Here is a 12,927-nt window from a genome sequence, read left to right on the forward strand (position 1 = left end):
GAGCTGATGGCATTCTTCCCAAGGCTGGCTCAGTTTTGTGCACTTTCTGGCTCTGCTAAGCTGCCTCTATCTTCCTCTCTTAAGAAAGGTCTTCTCTAGCCCTCAAAGCCACACCCCTACTGCCTATGCCTGTGTCAGGTCAGAATGAGCAGCTCAAAGGAGCTTTGTTTTGTTTTGTTGGAGAAAGTCTCACATAGTCCCTGGTGACCCGGAATCCCTCCATTGGTAGCCCAGGCTAGCCTTGAACTATTCCTGCCTCCAACCTCCATCCCCAACGGCTGGGTTATAAGCATGCAGTCCACATTTGATTCAAAGAAGCACTTCAAGGGAAGGAATGACGACACTTCTGTTCTGATGAATAGAGTAGTTGATTCTAGCCTCAGGGTCCCAAGATGAAAAAAAAAAAAAAAATCAGACCGAGACATCCATAGGGGTCCATGATCACAGGAAATAAGAGAAGGGCCCTTCTGGAGAAGAGACCCCTGAATCACTTTTCTTCTCTCATCCGGCACAGATTCAAATTACGTTCCTTGAGAATATTTTGTCTGCTGGGTTTATCCCTGATTTCCCCCTTTCATCCTGAATTTTAGCTTCTCAGTCAATTCTCTCCCCATTCCACACTTCCTTTGGGATCCCATGTTCAAATTTAGACTTGGAACTGAAGATCTCCAGTGGTGACACGTCCTTGCATTTGCACAGGCTCTGTGCGCTCCATCAAGTCTACCACCTCACTTTGTCTTCCCAGCAATTCCTAATTAAAGCCATTGATATTGATGGGATCTGTGGCTATCCCATCATTGGCTAGCCACAGTTTCTCAGCAGAAAGGGAAGCCCTGGTTTATTGATTAGAAACCAAGGGCCGGGCTGAAGTGATGACTCTGCAGTTAAGAGTCCTCGGTGCTTTTGCAGAAGAACTGAGTTCATTTCCAGCACCTACACGATAGCCCTAATCGTCTGTAACTCTAGTTCCAGGGGATCTAACACCCTTTTCAGCCCTCCTTGGACACAAGGCACATACAATGTGCACATACATGCATGCAGGCAACAGAGAGAGAAAGACAGAGACGGAGAAAGATGAGACAAAGACAGACAGAAGAAGCTAAGACTTCTTTCTTTGGCTAAGATTTCACTGTGGTCCCTTTAAGCCCATAGCATGTGCTCCTGAGAAGACTGGGTGTTTGCCACTTATTAGGGCAGCATCTTTATGAAGCTGAAGCTACCAGCTGCAGCATCTCAGCTTCCAGAAAAACGGGAGCACTCCCTCAGATCCCAAAGGCAGCAGCCATAAAACCTGTCCCTTTAATCTCCATCTTCATGAGTCTAGAATGTCGGAGCCAGTCATTGAGACTGGATATTGAAACTAGCCTGAGTTTCCTAGGAATTGCGTCCTCTTGGTTTCTTTCCTGCACGGCTGGTCCCCTGGAGGCTGCAGAAGTACAGGAGTGTAATAAGTGGACTGCCATAGGAAGCAGCAAGTTTATCTGGGACATGGATTGATGAACTCTCTGGCCTGCATGACCCTCACGTGTACCCTGTCCTATGCATTTTCACCTTCCTTGCAGATAGCCCCTGCATGTGACAAGAATCATTAACCAAAGGACATTCAAAAGAACTGACGTCATTCAAAGTACATGGAGGCTGGGTAGGTATGAAAGTCTCAGACGCTGAGCAGAGGATTCAATCAAATGTCTGTCTTGAGATCAGGGTGAAAATAGAGCCAGTTTCCCTCGGACAAGCCTAGCTTACACCTGCTACCAGGCTATTGTGTTATGTTTTTAACTTTATTTTAGAGTCCCGTGTAACCCAAGGTGGCCTCAAACTTCCTCTAAAACCACAGGTGACTTTGAACTCCTGATCCTCCTACTTCTACCTCTGGGGGTACTGGAATTACAGGCCAGTGCCATATCTGGTGCCAGGTGTGATTTTAATAGCTCTCCTTTTCATTCACAGTTTCCTATAAGTAACAGGGCTACTGTGACTACGACAGAGACGACCACGTCTACCATGTTGCAGAATCTAGAAGGCAGGCCAAAGGACTTTTGACTCATCCTACCCAGAACTTAAAAAAAAAAAAAAAAACTTGTAAAATTTACTCTGCAGCTTCATAAAGATTTTCAATTGCTACTTTTGAGTTTTCTCTGCCTCTGTAGTGTTGCGGTGAATTGGTTAGACCACTTTGGCTCCCAGTGGGTCCCGAGAATGCGAAGCCCGCCCAAGAGCTCTCTGGATTAGAGAATCACACACACACACACACACACACACACACACACACACACACACACACACGCAAACACACACCAGCTAATTTTTATATGCCTTGACTAGCTCAATGACTGGGCACTTCTAAATCTCCCTACAGCTAGCAAACACTAGGGAGCCCTCAGGTAGTCCTAGCTTAACACCTTCTAAATTTATATTTTATCTTTGGTGCCCTGTTACCTTCTGGGCAGCCCGTCACAGGGCTGTACTCCCTTTCCACCTACATTGCTGGATGATTTCTCTCCTATAGCTATTAAATCTGATCCCTCTGCCTCTGAGTCATGACAATTCTCCTCCTCTTCCCTTTCTCCTCCTCTTCCCCTCTCTCTAGGTCCTTTGGCCTGGCAATCTAAAAGTCCTGCCTCCATCTCCCTCCCCAGTCATTGGCTGTAAGACAATTAATTCTTTATTGACAATTGAGGCCAGCTGGGGGGCAGGGACCCTCAGGTCTGGAAATGTGGCTTTTGGGAGCCAAATTAAGACAGAGCATTAGAACCAATTCCCAACACTGTTCACAACCCTGGGAGTCTTCATCATGTGGATGAAGGAGCAGAAGTCGCCACAATAGCTCCACTGCGTGTTGTAGGGATTCTGGGAAGAGAATGCTTGCGTTGCTGAATCCCAACTGTGTGTCACACCTTAAGATAAAATGCTTTCCCTCCTGGTGGGGACAGCATTGGGGTGTGAATTATTTCTCCTTTTAACAATGAGAAAACCAAATGTTGGAAGAGAGAGAGAGGCTGGCATAGGCGGGACCGGGGTTCAGACTCTGAGCTTTCTGACTAGAGGGCCATCACTTGTCCTTATCAGTGCCTGAGGACTCCCACTGTCTTCCCCTCTCTAGCCCTTTCTTCACTCCTGCCTGAAGTGAGGAAACAAATTATGTCAGAGATAACTCTCACCCCTCTACACCAGACAGCTTCTCCCACAACCTGTCAAGTCGCTGGAGAGCGCCTTGTCGGTAAAGATAGAGACAGAGAACAGCACCAGAGAAATTCTGTTGAAAACTGCCTCTCTCACATGCACGTGCCTATTCTGTCCCAGCCCAGATCTAAAATGAAAGGCCGCTGAAGAGCAAGCAAAGTTGTTACCAGTCTTATGCTCTCACTCATTTTGGGGGAAGGGCAGCCACTGTGAGACTGAAGAAAATTGGGGAGCTGGGAGCTGGGAGCTGCCCTAGAGTGGCACTGCATGGTCACATTTCCCGCCTCTGTCACTTCAGATCAATGGTTCTCAGCAGAAAATCTCCAGAGAATCTCAAAGGCGGATTCTCTTCTGGGTGGTCACATTGAAAATCTGAAGGCCTAGAAAGAATTTCTCCATCTTTATATGCTAAGAAGGGCTTCCCAGGCATACTACAGCTGGGGAATGGACAGAGTGCCAAGAGAGTTACCCCCAAAAGAGGCAGCGGAGGAAGCAACCCACTGGCTGACACCCACAGAACAGCTCAAGTTGGCTTCTAGCTGAGGTTCAGAGGTGAATCCAAAGGTGAACTCGATGGAAAACTGACTTTGCCTTTTCTGCTGTAAGGAAGTATCCCGGGCGACATAATCATAAGCAAAAGCTTGTTTGGCTCCCAGTTTGAGATTCTGAGATAATCAAGAGCATGGAATGGTATCAGCTAATGTGTTTTCTGCTATATCCTAGCATGGTAGAAGGTATCACATGCCAAAACATAGCTTAAGTCTCTCTTCTGTTTATAAAGCCACCAATGTCATCATGGAGCCTTACGGTCATTACTTCATCTAATGTCAGTTGCTTCCCAAAGGCACCATCTCCAAATGCCATCAACGTATGGATCTGGGGATTATGTTTCCACACAGGAACGGAGGAACACATCCACACCACAGCACCTTATCCAATAAAGTCTGAGTTAAACGTGAAGCTTTAAGAGAGAGACAGAATGATGGTGAGCCATATAAAGAGAGGTGTGTGGGGAGAGTAGCGAACAGTAAGATCAAAGTACAGCTCTAGCCTAAGCAGGAAGCAGCCCAGGGCCTGGGAGAAAGCAGAGCGTTGAGGTGGGGCTGATTCAAAGGAAGGGTATACAGAAAAGGCATATGAAAGCTTACTGTATTGTAACTGTGTTACAAAATAGAATTAGAGAGTTAGCAGAACGTATTACAAGATGTGAAGAAAGAAGAAGGAATACTGGAGTTAAAGAATCAGATAGGAATGGGAGTTAGAAGATAGAAGAGTGGGTGATTTAACCAAAACTTGGGGGTGTATGAAGAAGCCTTATAGAAAACTACTGGTCCACACACCTATGGCCACTTGATCCTCGACAAAGAGGCTGAAAACATCCAATGGAAAAAAGATAGCCTTTTCAACAAATGGTGCTGGTTCAACTGGAGGTCAGCATGCAGAAGAATGCGAATTGATCCATCCTTGTCTCCTTGTACTAAGCTCAAATCCAAATGGATCAAGGACCTCCACATAAAGCCAGACACTCTGAAGCTAATAGAAAAGAAACTGGGGAAGACCCTTGAGGACATCGGTACAGGGAGAAAGTTTCTGAACAGAACACCAATAGCGTATGCTCTAAGAGCAAGAATTGACAAATGGGACCTCATAAGGTTACAGAGTTTCTGTAAGGCAAAGGACACCATCAAGAGGACAGATCGGCATCCAACAAATTGGGAAAAGATCTTCACCAATCCTACATCAGATAGAGGGCTAATATCCAATATATATAAAGAACTCAAGAAGTTAGACTCCAGAAAACCGAACAACCCTATTAAAAAATGGGGTACAGAGTTAAACAAAGAATTCTCACCTGAAGAACTTCGGATGGCGGAGAAGCATCTTAAAAAATGCTCCACTTCATTAGTCATTAGGGAAATGCAAATCAAAACAACCCTAAGATTTCATCTTACACCAGTCAGAATGGCTAAGATTAAAAATTCAGGAGACAGCAGGTGTTGGAGAGGGTGCGGAGAAAGAGGAACACTCCTCCACTGCTGGTGGGGTTGCAAATTGGTACAACCACTCTGGAAAGCAGTCTGGCGGTTCCTCCGAAAACTGGGCACCTCACTTCCAGAAGATCCTGCTATACCACTCCTGGGCATATACCCAGAGGATTCCCCACCATGTAATAAGGATACATGCTCTACTATGTTCATAGCAGCCCTATTTATAATTGCCAGATGCTGGAAAGAACCCAGGTATCCCTCAACAGAAGAGTGGATACAAAAAATGTGGTATATCTACACAATGGAGTACTATTCAGCCATTAGAAACAATGAATTCATGAAATTCTTAGGCAAATGGATGGAGCTAGAGAACATCATACTAAGTGAGGTAACCCAGACTCAAAAGGTGAATCATGGTATGCACTCACTAATAAGTGGTTATTAACCTAGAAAACTGGAATACCCAAAACATAATCCACACATCAAATGAGATACAAGAAGAAAGCAGGAGTGGTCCCTGGTTCTGGAAAGACTCAGTGAAACAGTATTTGGCAAAACCAGAACGGGGAACTGGGAAGGGGTGGGAGGGAGGACAGGGGAAGAGAAGGGGGCTTACGGGACTTTCGGGGAGTGGGGGGGGGGGCTAGAAAAGGGGAAATCATTTGAAATGTAAATAAATTATATCAAATAAAAAAAAAAAAGACAAAAAAAAAAAAAAAAAAAAGAAAACTACTGGTAAGTAAGTAACTTTTGAAATAAAACTTTTTTAGGGGTTGGGGATTTAGCTCAGTGGTAGAGCGCTTGCCTAGCAAGCACAAGGCCCTGGGTTCGGTCCTCAGCTCTGTTAAAAAAATAAAAAGAAAGAAAATTTTTTTTAAAAAGAGGAATTAGGAAAGTGTCCTGCATGGGTGAGCATGCAGAAGGCCTGTCTTATTAAATGAAAACCTCAGGAAAGGTGTAGGATCCCTCCCTCTGTGTTATTGTCAGGGAGGCCCAAGAGTGTTCCAAAGCAACACAGACTATAGCCATTATCCTTGGTTATTCACCATAGCAATGCAATAAGACCTTGCTGTTGAAGACACCACATACTTTGGCTGCAGGATGTAGAAATATCAATCACAAACCAACCCGGAAACTTCCTACCTGATGACTAGCTTTCGTACTGACAGAAGGTGCTATGCGAGTTCCTGGCAGAGAAAGACAAATGGTCTTATGAAGTTCTCCAGCCCTCACCTGCATGATGCAATGCTGGTGAGGCAAGGTAAGACGTCCCCACTGGTGCCACAAAGGCTCAACTGCATGACTCTTCTCTGATTAGATGTAAGGACCTTTCCACAGTAGGGAACTTCATGCCTGGCACTGAAATCCTGCTCAAAAGCCATGACCAGGCAGGTCAGACACCCTAAGATAAAACCTGTTATTGCTATTTTGCTTAATGGTCAGTCTGCCAAATTGCTTTCTAATCATTTATGTTCATAGAAAATTACCTGGACTGCTTTCAGCCTTCTTTAGAGCAGTTTCTTTATGCAGTGAGCTGTTAGCAGTCAGTGCACAGACATACAACGGTGTGATGTGCTAAGAGTAAGGCACTGTAAGTTCCTATCCCTAAGTAAGACATCTTTACCAACTTCCTCCTTGATTCCAACTTCCTCCTTCTGCCCTCCATGATTCAGGGAACACTGAAGAAGAGGAGGAAGACTGAAGGAAGGGGAGCCACAGGATGGAAAAGAGCACTGTGAAATTCTGTCTTCTGGACATGACATGACGATTGCACTCTGCACAGCTATGCTTACCTGCACAGAATCTACACAAACTCAAGGCAGCTAAATTCCTTCACAGATGGCAGATGTGCTCTCTAGGCCCTGCCCTTTAATAAGGAGCTATTGACAGTTGATGGCTGCTGTTAGGAGAGAGAGTCGTCCTTTTTGAGGTCGTGACCACTGATTGATTTCCCACGCTTCGGAGAAGAGCCCCACACCCATGCACATGTGAACAAAAAAGAAGACCTGAATTTTGGAGGAAGAGAATTTTGCAGAGAATACAGGAGAAGTAGGAGGAGATAAACGGGGGATACTGAGGATCATATTCTGTTGTGTGAAATTCTCAAATATTAAAAAAAATATAGTTTAAAATGTACATGAAAATTTGAATATATGCATGAATGATTATAGTTCACTCTGCCGATATTAATTCAATCTGTTATCACTCACTACCTATCATAAAGATGTGTTCTACAGATATTAATTTAATATCTCAGTACCTGCCACATGAAGATAGACAAGACAAGCCTGGTTTCTAGCTTGATAAAGCTATGCAAAATCATCCCAGACCCTGTATTTCCCATGTCCCACTGGCAGAGGGGAAAGCAATACTGCTCAGTGGGCAGAGAATAGCCCAGGGACCTTGTTTAGGGCCTATCAGGATCCCGGGTCAGCAATTACCCAAAGGGCAGTCATTATACTATTTATTATATAGTAATGGCACTTCTTTGGTAATTATTTAACATGTATATCATATCAAGCCTATTTATTTATGACTTAAGACAAGGTAAAAATAGTCTACTCAAAACGATATTAATAAATAATACTGTGTTAATAACATAATGAACAGCCAAGTTTATGAAGGAAGCATCAATGAAAATAATCTTTGCAGATGACTGAGATACCAAACACCAGGATGAACATGCACAGAGTCCATGAAAATAATATTGGTTCTAATGATCCCTCATTGGACTTTGGCTCAACCATCCACTCAGGCCATGAGCTAAAGCAACTATGGTATAAACTGCAAGACTGACTGCACATGTGCCTGCCAAGCATTCGGGAGGCAACATGTGCGCTGAGGCCATGGGGGAACTCAGCAGGAACAGGATCTGGTGCCTGGTCTGAGGAGAGTATAATTTAATAGGAAAGAAAAGGCAGGCATACAAATAACTGTAAAATGGGATAAGCCCCCAAAAGGAGGTACAAAGCCCCAGAGAAGAGACTCAAAGGAGGGATAAGTCACGCCTGTGGGGAAAGGTCACAAGAGACTTCATGGAGATTTGAGATGGTGTTTAAGATAAGCTGGGGGAGAAGAGAAGAATTTCAAGGACACAAAAGAAGGGGTGTGTGTGCAACATTTCCAAGAGGGACCAATTGCTTGAGTGCCAGCCCGCCCACCCGGCACAGAAAGACCAGGAAGGGACAAGAGAATAGAAAGTTTCTTCTGTTGATTCAGCTGGGGTATAGAATGCAACTCAAGCAGATGATTACAGGGAGTTTAGAGTATGGCCAGAGAGGAGGGCAGAGAGTGAGGTCAAATTAGCACAGAGGAGAAGCCAGTTGGCAGAGAGGAACTCTTGGGCCGCCTCGTCCTCCAGAGCTGACATAGAACAGGTAAAACATGCACACGAAAGGTCTGTGCTGTACAAACAACCACCAATCTGCAAGGCAGGTGTGCTGTGGAGCATCTAACCTTTCTCCCAGCTCTGGCCTACTTCCTCTCTTGGAAGTTCACTCTTAATAAACTGTTCCTGGTTCTGCTTCTATCCATACAATTTGTCTGGTTTATTTGTTTTTTGTTTTTTTGCCTTGGGACACAAAATCCTGAAGAACCTCAAAAGTTGCCTGCTGGAATCAGGTATCAGGGGACAATAATGTTCCCAGCACCGAAGAGCAGACAGAATATGTTCTACATTAAGTAATGGAAATGGTGGGGTGTTGGGGAGGGGCAATTGGGAGTTTAAGGGATGAGTAGAGCCTGCGCTCTAGAAATGAGGTTAAGGTTATATATATATATAAAAATATATATATAATATGTATAATATATAAGTTATATATATAATCTGTGTAATATATAAGTTATATATATAATATATATGTTATATATATAATATATGTATATATTATATATATAAGGCCACCAAGGCCCTAGTGACTATGACTCCCTAATGAAAGCACAAGAAAAGTATGAATTTGTGGACTCAAAGTGATTACACTGGGGGTGGGGGTGGGGAGGTTCTTTAAGACCTGGGGATTTATTTAAACTAGGAGAGAGACAGGAAACTCCCAGGGTGAGCAGATAACTATACAGATCCTTGTGGATCTCAGCAGGGGAGGCTGTGGGGCAGAGGGAATGCTTGCAAATAGTGATGCAAATATGTACCCTTGGCACCCATGCTTAGAAGGGCCAGATGTGATGCAAAGAGGAAATCAGGAATGACAAGAGTTGGCCAGGTGAATTATTCTTTTGGCATTCACACATGCAGACTTGGAGATGGAAGAAAAAGCAAAATGAAACACATCGGACACCAGCAGTTAACTATAAATTGCTTCTATGTACAATTAAGAGTTTTTTTTTTAATAAGGAGCTCTACAATAAGGTGCTTAAGTTACTCCCATAAGCAGCAAGATAACAATGTCAAAAGAGAAGGCTGTGTGTGTGTCCTTACTGTTGTCATAGAGAGCATCAAGCATTGCAGAAGTCTGAGAAATAGTCCCTAAAATATATCTGATCCACCCCTGGAATTTATAATTGTGACATTATTCAGAGAAAAAAAAAACTGATCTTTGTAATGTGAACACCTTGAGGGAATTGACATGTGGTGTTTATCCTGGATTATTCAAGTGGGCCCTGAATACCACCGTGCTTGTTCTTATTCAAGGAAGATGCGACACAGACAGAGCTGAAGAGATATATGGAGAGGTCAATAGGAAAACCTAGCAGATCTAGTTAGCTTTGTCAACTTGGCACTGCCTAGAGTTATCTGAGGAGGAAATGCCTGGATCAGATTGGCTCGTGGACATGTCTGTGGGGGTTGTCCTGATTATTAATTGATGATGAAGGACCCAGCCCACTATGAGCAGCACCATACCTAGGAAAGTGGTCTTGGACTACTTAAGAAAACCAGCTATGCACAAGCCTGAAAGCAAACCAGCAGGCAACATTCCTTCATGTTTTCTTTTTCACGGTCTTGCTCAAATCCCTGCCCTAATTTCTCTCAACAGACTGCACAAGCCAAATAAGCCTTTTTCCCCCTATGTTGCTTAGGCAGTGTTTTATTATAATAGCAGAAATGAAACCAGAACCCTAGCCTAGAAAGATTTGAAGATGTTGGCCTTGAAAATGGCTTCTAGTTTATTAAGCCCATAAGGCATGGATACCAGCAACCAACAGAAACTGGAAGAGACAAGGCATGGAACATCACATCACCTAAGGCTTCCAGAGAGACTACAGAATACCTTCATGAATTTGATATCAGACGTCTGGCCTCTTGAACAAACTTCTGTTGCTTTAGCCCACTGGATTGGTAATACTATATAAGAGAAGCCCCAAGAAACTAATGCAAGTAGGAATTCTCACTGAATTCCATTTCAACCAAGATGCCACCAGAAGCATTCTCATCACATTAGATGAGCTAATCTTTTCTCTGGGCTTTCTTTGTTATAATATGAGCTGATAGATCCTGCCTTGTTAAGTCATTTCAAGGTTATAAGAGTGAAGATATTTTGTTCCCAGTTGTGGCTATCATGTAAGGATTGTCCTCTCCATCTGGGTATTCCCTCTATCTGAGTCAAGCACGGGAACCAAGTCCATAATTGCTGCAACAAATACCACCAAAAACCAGAATGTTTTAAAGCTCCTGAAGTAAGACATGAAGTATGGAGGAATTCAGTTCCTGGTGGAAGTATTTCCGTAAACTCTATGATAGGTAGGGCACTTGGCTGGGACTCAAAGGTCTGAAGATGAGCAACTGGTAAACCCAAGCCCACGGAAGGCTTGTGGTCAAGGCTAGAATGAGTCAAAGTGTATTAATGGTTTGAAAATCCTCAAAATTCTATTGAAAGACCTTAATGCACACAAATGAAGTGCTGTGCTCTATGCCTGTCCATCCCCCAACCTCTTCCCACATCCATACTTTCTGAAGACTTAACACAGTTAATGCATTGGATTGATTCTTTTTAATAAGCTGGGTTGACTTTAACTGTCTTAGCTTTTTCCAACTTCCTTGATATGCACTAACTATTCCACTGTCGGACAAACATTAGAATAGTGTTTTTCTCCTTAGGTTGTCATGATCCTTAAATGTAATAATAATTAAGTGCTTCAGAATTATGTGAGGGCTTGGCAGTGGTGGCCCACGCCTTTAATCCCAGCACTTGGGAGGCAGAGGCAGGTGGATTTCTGAGTTCGAGGCCAGCCTGGTCTACAGAGTGAATTGCAGGACAGCCAGGGCTACACAGAGAAACCCTGCCTCAGGGGAAAAAAAAAAGAATTATGTGAGGCATAATAATCCCTCCAAACATGCACACAGATTTCAGAATCTGTGAATATGTTCCCTGATGTAGCAGAGGTGCTTTGAGATGAGTTTATTCCACATCATCTGGCTGGGCCCAACTTGACCACAAGAATCCCTTAAGAGTAGAGATTACTTTCCAGTGGTGTCAGAGAGAAACTGCCAAAAGGAGAAAGGGGGAGAGAGATACTGCTGGCCTTAAAGATGAGAAAGGCAGGCAGCTGCTGCTGCTGGGGAAGGCAAAGGACAGATGCTCCCCTTGAACCTGGGGAAGGAACGCCTGCACGAGCTTTCTAGAACTTTCTAGAACCATGCCTGCTACCTCCTCCTCTGGCAGCAGGTAGGGCTGATAGTCACTAGCACTGGAAGAGGCCCCTCTGCCTCAACTGAAATGAGAGTAATACCTTGCCTTGGAGGGGAAGGAACCGCCATATCTCGCATCCATCGTCCTTTGCGCCTCATTGTGTAGGCAGGTCAGTCGGAGGTCCCTTCTGCAAAAATAACCAGTGCAGTTAGCGACTACCAGGGCATATCCCTTCTCAGCTCAAAAGCTTCCAGAGGCTCCCCAGCTCGCTCCCAGAACAGCCTTGAAAGACTTCCTCTGTTCTCAAGTCTTCAGGGTACAGCTGACCCCATGTCCCCTCTGCCTGTCTCCTTCCTCTCTGACCATTGCTGACTCTGTTCCAAGTCCACCAGCTGCCTTGCCAGTCTCTGCACACTGGGAGTTCGAGCCTCACAACACTTGCATTTGATACTTTTTTCTGCCTAGAACCTCTTCCCCTGCATCCAATTGCTCGCTTCCTCAGCACCTTCAGATCTCCTTGGCATTCCTCTTAAAAGAGCAGTTGTCTCACCCACCCAAAGCACCACAGCAATTTCCTCTTCTATCATGAAGCATACGTAAATATTTTGTTTTTTTTCCCCCCTGCACTGTGTTGTCTCTTTAGGAATGTTCATAAGGGTTCTCTATGAAGGATGCATTAGGTGTTTGATAAATATTTGTTGAGTGAGCAAAGCAGTGTATGATCAAGAACTGAGCATTGCCTCTCATTAATGACCCATCCATTCAGTTACAAACGGGGAATAAAAGTCAGTGATGATGTGTCTGCTGTTGAACACTGAAGCTTCAGGTAAGACCAAATTTTTAATTGACCTTGCTGAGCCCAGACAAGCCAAAGGAGTAGAAACTCGAAGTTCTCAGCACCCAGCCCTGTCTCCTAAGTTCTCTCTCTAGAGAACTTAGAAAGGGTTGGTTTTTTCTGAAGCCTGGGTCTTTCTGGTTTCAGTCAGCGTCTAAAAACCATAAGAACAGTTTGTCTCAGTACTTCAGTACTTCCGCTTCCCGGCGAAGGAAAGAGCAGGAAGTGGAGGGGCGTGTGAAAACTGAGAAAAAGAAGAAGAATTAAAGCCACTGCATGTAAAGGCACAGAGACTTCCTCTGTCCTACCACTGCACTCTCAAAGCAAGGCTAGGAAGCCT

The 12,927-nt window shown here is 44.2% G+C and overlaps 1 long non-coding RNA gene across 1 annotated transcript in view; it reads right to left on the reverse strand.

The window, feature by feature from the left end:
• Window positions 1-12,054, reverse strand: part of LOC127688460 (uncharacterized) — a 113,108-nt gene extending 101,054 nt beyond the window's left edge. Inside the window, exon 1 of the long non-coding RNA XR_007978702.1 lies at window positions 11,853-12,054. This is a non-coding gene — a long non-coding RNA (uncharacterized LOC127688460). The remainder of the gene's footprint in view (window positions 1-11,852) is intronic.
• Between the last annotated feature and the right edge of the window lie 873 nt (window positions 12,055-12,927).

Source organism: Apodemus sylvaticus, chromosome 1, assembly GCF_947179515.1.
Source record: "Apodemus sylvaticus chromosome 1, mApoSyl1.1, whole genome shotgun sequence".
In the NCBI taxonomy this organism is placed as follows: Eukaryota; Metazoa; Chordata; class Mammalia; order Rodentia; family Muridae; genus Apodemus; species Apodemus sylvaticus.